The following is a 6,974-nucleotide window of genomic DNA, read 5'->3' as shown; positions in this document are numbered from 1 at the left end:
TTGGCCACCTTTTTCTTTTGCCCTTCGTAAATCAGAGATTGGACTCACAATCACAAATTGACATTTATCATTTCATTTCCTAGTTCAAGTCTCAATAGTTGGTTGTAACAGTCATAGAGTAGATGAAGAGTCATGAGGGTAGATGAAGTGTCACAGAAGGGAATGTTAAGGGTCACCCCACCCTTTTCTATAAATAGAACCTCATAACTCATTGTATGGGATTTTGGTTAGCCAAGCTTCGATAGGACTATCTTAGAGAAAGCTTGGACAATATTGTAATGAGACTTGGCTTCTCCCATGCGCAGAGTTGGTATCTCTCTTTGGAGGAGCAGGTGGTTGTGGCTGTAACGTTCCACTATTGGAACTAGTGGGTGTACACGGATGTATCGTATGACTGGAACTTACACTTCTTAATAAAACAGAGCCAACATGTTTTCATAAATATGTTTTTATTGTAGTTGGATTATTCTGGTGGCTGTAGCAATGTATGTTTTTTAACTTACGTATTTGTGTATGAACTATTTTGTATGCAATTGTATGAATCTTATTGCAGATGTGTTGTTGGTTTGAAAATCACCTTGGATTGCTCGCTATCTTTCTTTCCGACCAGTGATGCATATTTACTCATGTGTTCCCTTCTAAGTCGAGTTCTATTATAAGTTTCCAAGGGATGCACTCACCTCACTCCCCATGTGTTAGAACCTTTCATGCACCTTCCTTGGCTCGCTGCAGCTGTTACACTGTTATGAAACTAGCTCACAAAAAGATAGAAAAGATAGATCAACACCTTATAATTCAACATCTTCTAGGCGACAACCTCCTTTACATTACACAAATGAACAATACTTGGATGGTACAAATGACAAGACTTCCTTTCTATATATAGGAGTCTAAGGGGTCATAATATAATCAGAGCCTACATAGCAATAATAATGTAAGGGCACAATAATAACAATAGTGGGCTTCTATGGGGCACAATAGTAACAATATGGGGACTACATGGGCACAACAATATAATAAGGGGGTTGTACTAATAGCAATAAGGGGTTACACTAGTAGTATAGGGACCTAACATGCCCCTCTCCTTCAAAAAGTGTTGTCATCAACGCTTAAGTAGTTCTTGATGCTTCTGTATAAATTATTGTCCTCCCATGTGGAATCTTCAGCAGGTATGTTCTTCCACTTGATGAGCTACTCTGAAATTGATCTATTTCATAGCTTTCGATTTCTCAATTTTGTGACAGATTCAGGTTCCAATATGATTTTCCCTTCCTTGTCAAGTTCTCACAATACTATTTGAACTGAGACCTTCCACAACTTTTGAATGAGTTCCAACTCCTTTGGGCATATCGATATATGTAAGGCCAGATGTTTGGAGGAACACTTCATGGAATGAAATGAATAGCATGATGATGATCACGAATAGGTGGGAGGCCTTTGGGAGTCTCAAATACATTGGAATGTTTGTCCAAAACGTTTTGGAGATCTAGAGAAATACATGATGTCGATGTGGGATCCTCTAGTGAACATAACTGTGCAATTACACCCCGTTGTTCTTTATTTAGAAGCTTTTTCATGCTGTTAGAGTTGATTATCTTTCTAGGTTTTCCTTTGACACCCCTCAATTCAACTTCCTTTCCTTCCCAAAAAAATTTCAAGAAAAGTTCTTGAAAATTAAAAGCTATTGTACCCAAAGATTGTAGCCATTGGACTCCTAGTAAAACATCAGCACCACCCATTGAAATGGAAAGCATTGGGCTATTCCATACATATTTTTTGATCGATAGCTTGATATTACGACACTTTCTAGAGCAATTTATGGTTCCTCCACTTGCAAGCATCACTTGACACTCCGGTGCTATATATAGGAAACAATTCAATTCCTTGGCTATCTTACAATCAATAAAATTATGGGTACAGCCCGAATTAATGAACACTCTTACCTTTTTCTTCTTGATATGCCCTTCTATATTGATAGTTTGAGGAATGGTAATTTCTTCCAATGCATTAGAAGATATGGTCAGATTGATTTCTTGAGACTCGATGTGATCTTTCAATTCTTGAACATTATTCTTCTTGATATGTCCTTCTATATTGATAGTTTGAGGAGTGGTAATTCCGTCCAATGCATTACAAGATATCGTCGGATTGATTTCTTCTTTATCGATGTGATCATTCACTACTTGAACCTTTTCTTCTTGATATGTCCTTCTATCTTGAGAGTTTTAGGAGTGGTAATTCTTCCCAATGCTTTACAATATATGGTCGGATTCATTTCTTCTTTCTTTGGGGTTGGTTCTTGGTGTATATACTCTTCTTTTGACGTTTCTTGATCCTTTTCTTCCTCCTCTCCACAACCAATGTAAAATAATTTCTTCTCAGCATACTTATGACCTTTAATGTATTTGTTATCACAATTGTAACAAAGCCCTTTTTCTCTTTTTTCTTCCAATTGTTGTGGTGTAACCCTTGTAGGTTGTGGAAGGCTAGGAGAAACAACACTTCCATCTTTATAATTGTGAGGGGTAGACTTCCTTGTTGCCATAATTTTTCTTTCCACTTTGTAACAAAGCTCTTCTTCTCTTTTTTCTTCCAATTTTTTTGGTGTTTCTCTAAAGAAGGTGTTGCTCTTTGTATCCTCATAATGTGCTATCATTTCCTCCACGAAAATTGACCACGTAACAAGTTGTTTACGAGAACAAAGCCCTTTATACCATAAAAATTGATCTCATTCTAAATATGAAGATGCAATACATACCTTTTGTAACAGTAGTACACCATGTAGATCAAAATATTGCTCGATCTGTAGTATCCAATTTACTGGATCCTTTCCATCAAACTTCCTCATATCACCTTTTCTTGATTTCAAGAGCTCGATCTTGAAATGACTGTAAATATGTACCATTAGATCTCAAAGTTCTGAAATTGTCTCTTGTAGTAGCCCTCTGAGTCATCTTTCCAACTCTGCAAGTCTAGTTAGAATTTGATTATCCAAGAAAGAGTTATGCCCAATCTCCTAAGATGACCTAATTATATAATGTTTCATTAGAGCAAACTTGTACGACGTACCACGTGTCACTGTTTTGACCTTTGGATCTAAAAAATATGCACATAAAACTATAGCCTACCCTCTTTTTGTAACTTCTTATGAAATTTCAATTTGTAACTTTCTCAAAGAAAAAATTATGACGATTTTTCCAAGGTCACCTGTTTAGGATGTAATTCAGGAGTCTGTAAAAATCTTAACTTCCTCAGATCATATATCCGAAAATATAGTGAGACAAGATCTAAAATTTGGACCCGAGATTCAGAATGATTTCTTCTCAAATGGGTTTTTTCTTTAGCTTCTGAAACTTCGTAGCAAAAAGGTTATAGTGAAAATACCACGATGACCTATTTTAGATGAAATTCTGGAGCTTGCACAAACCATCACTTCGTCATATCATATCTCCGAAAATATAGCGAGAAAAGATCTAAAATTTGGATGCATGGTTCAACAATATTTCTTCTCAAATGGTTTTTTCTTTTAGCTTCTGAAACATCACAGAAAAAAGTGATAGCGAAAATACAACGATGACCTATTTGGAGCAGCGAAACCCTAGAATCCAAAGCTCTGATACCAAATGTTATGAAACCAACTCACAAAAAGATAGAAAAGATAGATCAACGCCTTATAATTCAACCTCTTCAAGGGGGAAACCTCCTTTACATTACAGAAATGAACAATTCTTGGATGATACAAATGAAAAGACCTCCTTACTATATATAGGAGTCTAAGGGGTCATAATATATCAGAGCCTACAAAACAATAATAATGTAAGGGCACAATAATAACAATAGTGGGCTTCTATGGGGCACAATAATAACAATATGGGGACTACATGGGCACAACAATATAATAAGGGGGTTATACTAATAGCAATAAGGGGTTCCATTAGTAGTATAGGGACCTAACACACACCCTTACTGCCAACAGAGTTATCTTACTTGCCTCTATGCGAAATCGCAGTCAAGGCATTACCGTACAACCCACTTGGGACTCTTACACCAAATGGTCTAAGGTCTAATTGGGACTTCTTACTGGGGAGATCCCCTGACATTTTGGCGGGTCCAACACCATCAACACTTCTGACACTAGAAGGAGGGCCAGATGAGAAGTTGTGTCCTCTCATACACTTTTGAACCTTTGCATATCTTTCATGGATTCTTGCACTTTTCTCCCTCTACGATGTTTTTCGAATCATGAACATGTCACCATCATGAGGGATTTTTTCAATCTCTTGTCCACTTACACGTATGCTGGTGAAGGAAAAGTGGCCTGGCTTGAGTACTTATATGACTTTCTTTCCATGCTTCATGAGGAAGATGGGTGTTCTGACAAACAAGCCAGCTTGCTTCTTGCATACACACTTCATGAATCTCCACTTTGATGGTTGTTCAGCCTACTGGCTAGAAACATGCACTCACTTGAGCAATTTTGTGATCTCAATGAAGACACTTTCTATCATTTTGATCCAGGCCATCTTGACCAAAAACTGTTGCATCAATGGAAGGCTCTGCATGAATCGATCATGGATTTTTGGCAGCGCTTTCGTGACTTGTAGTTTCAAGCTCCGAGGAGCTAGATGAAATTTTCCTATCTTTGGGACCAATTTGAGCATTTCCTTAAGAAATCTAATCATCCCAAGAAGAGGTTTAAAATCAAGCCTCACTCAACATTCTTCACTGATGGATATGCACAATCTCATGCGAATGTGGTCACTGTTTCGACTGATTGTCTTCCATCCCCTCATCCAACAGCTCCACCACTGTCAAGTGATGTTGAGGATCATGCTCACACACTTGTTCAACTATCACATCCTTCCAACATCACTTCACTTAATTTTCACATGGATTTGGTTGTGATTCCTTCGAGTTCTCATATGCATTATGTGTCGTGACCTCTGTCTTCACACTCGGTTATTCCTTCGGATGATACTGTCTTGTTTTCTTCTATTTCGGACTCTTCACTTGTTGTGAATAAGGAACAAGCCATATATGGAGTTGGTTTTGTACAACCAACATGCGCTCTCATTCACGAAGAGTATGGGTGGGAGCTTGAGCATCAACACTCGGCGAAGGATGAATCCCTTCTGTTCGAGCCTCCTTTATTCTTCATTGACATCTTTGGTGAACCTGCAATCCATGATTTTGCATTTGTATCTTAATCCATGGATGCACCCATTGTTGATCACTAGCAAGACTCATCGGATGTTTCCCTGTCATTCGACAATGGAGAGGATAAGTTATTCATTGAAAATCCACTTGATCTTTCATCTATCTTTTCTAAAAATATAGAGGATGAGTTTATTCGCTTTTCATCTACCCCTCTATTTGACTCATTTGATCACGAGGATGCTAATGAAATCATTTATTTTTCTGGTCATGGCAGCCATGGTCCATTTACTACCATATTTGATCATGATCATGAATCTATTGTAGTTGATCTTTCGAAGCCACTGGTTTATGATGATCTACCTAATGATGAAGTTGAAACACCCAAGACTGTCGAGGCACTTCATGTCGAGCTGATGGTTGTGACAGGTCCTCGCTCTCTTGAGGTTAGTCTCACTTTTGATCATGAAACCATTCAATCACCCAAGGCTCCTCATCACTCATATGCATGCATTGAAGATCCATCTCACACACAGATCATACTCCCTCCACTCGAACTACATGATCTTATCACTCATGCATTGGAAGAATCTTACATTGCCATAACATGTGCATGACACAAGTTATCTTTGTTTCTTTCATTTGATTGCATGTCACAGTCAAGAGTGTGCTTATGCTTCAAAGTTGCATGAAGTATAACACAACATCATGATAAGTCCATGGACTACTCGTCATGCACTTGTACTCACTCATGTCCTATGGGCACTTTGAAACATGAGGTGTTGTTGTATTCATTGTTATATCTTTCTTGCTTGCTGGTTTGCACAACTGCGTTGCTCACGGACCAAGCCTTCACCAGCATGGGTAAACCAATGTGCTTGTGACTGCATTGGAAATATCACTTCATGTGATCAGGCCTGTTATCACTGACAAAATTTCAATGTTAAATGTCTGCAAATAAGCACATGAATCCCTTTAGCGGTTTTGCAGTGCTACATGTTTAGGTGGTTTCGTAACGCGCTACGGAATTGGGGATTTGTCCTAATCCATAGCAACTGTCATGCAAAATAGCTCTGCGGTGGATGTATTTTACAGGTGGCATGCTCTCAAGCTCCTGCGTGTATGCTTGTTATCAATTCTGAATCTCGAAGCCTCAAAGTTCATGTAGGAGAGGAAGTTGTTCGCAAGAAGGCTGAGAAATTGGAACTTTTAAAAGCAGAAAGGAAGGAGAAAACAATGACATTATTTCGACAGTCACAAAAGCATATATTCTACACCGAACCTAGTAAAGTTGAAGCTGGGAACTCTGTTACAGTCTTTTACAACCCATCTAATACAGTTTTGAATGGTAAATCTGAAGTATGGTTTCGGTGCTCTTTCAATCGATGGACTCATCGACTTGGTGTTCTTCCACCACAGCGAATGATCCAGGCAGATAATGGTTCCCATGTGAAGGCAACTGTTAAAGTGCCACTAGATGCATATATGATGGATTTTGTTTTTCTCTGAAAGAGGCGATGAACATGGTGGATTGTATGACAATAGAAATGGAAATGGCACCTGTTGCAAAGGTTGGAAGACTAGCAGATGTGGTTACAAGTCTTTCTCGTGCAGTTCAAGAATTGGGACATAATGCTGAGATCATTTGCTCAAAATACGATTGTCTTGATTACAGCAAGGATTCAGAGGTCTCTCTCTTTCAAGTTATGAAAATTGTATCTAACAAGCATGATTTGAGCTCTGTAGAGAAGGTTAATCTTCCAGAAGAGCAGGTTCTTCGTCTCTGTAATGAAATTGTACCTAATTCTTCGTCCCTGTAA

The 6,974-nt window shown here is 38.4% G+C and overlaps 1 pseudogene; it reads left to right on the top strand.

The window, feature by feature from the left end:
- The first annotated feature begins 6,276 nt into the window (after positions 1-6,276).
- Positions 6,277-6,974, top strand: LOC149211764 (soluble starch synthase 3, chloroplastic/amyloplastic pseudogene; annotated as a pseudogene).

Source organism: Pinus tabuliformis, chromosome 1_1 (assembly GCF_031772625.1).
Source record: "Pinus tabuliformis cultivar Carrire ecotype Pingquan chromosome 1_1, CPIR1, whole genome shotgun sequence".
Classification (NCBI taxonomy): domain Eukaryota; kingdom Viridiplantae; phylum Streptophyta; class Pinopsida; order Pinales; family Pinaceae; genus Pinus; species Pinus tabuliformis.
The sequence above is the reverse complement of the archived record's forward strand: the minus strand, read 5'-3'. Positions and strand labels throughout refer to the sequence as shown.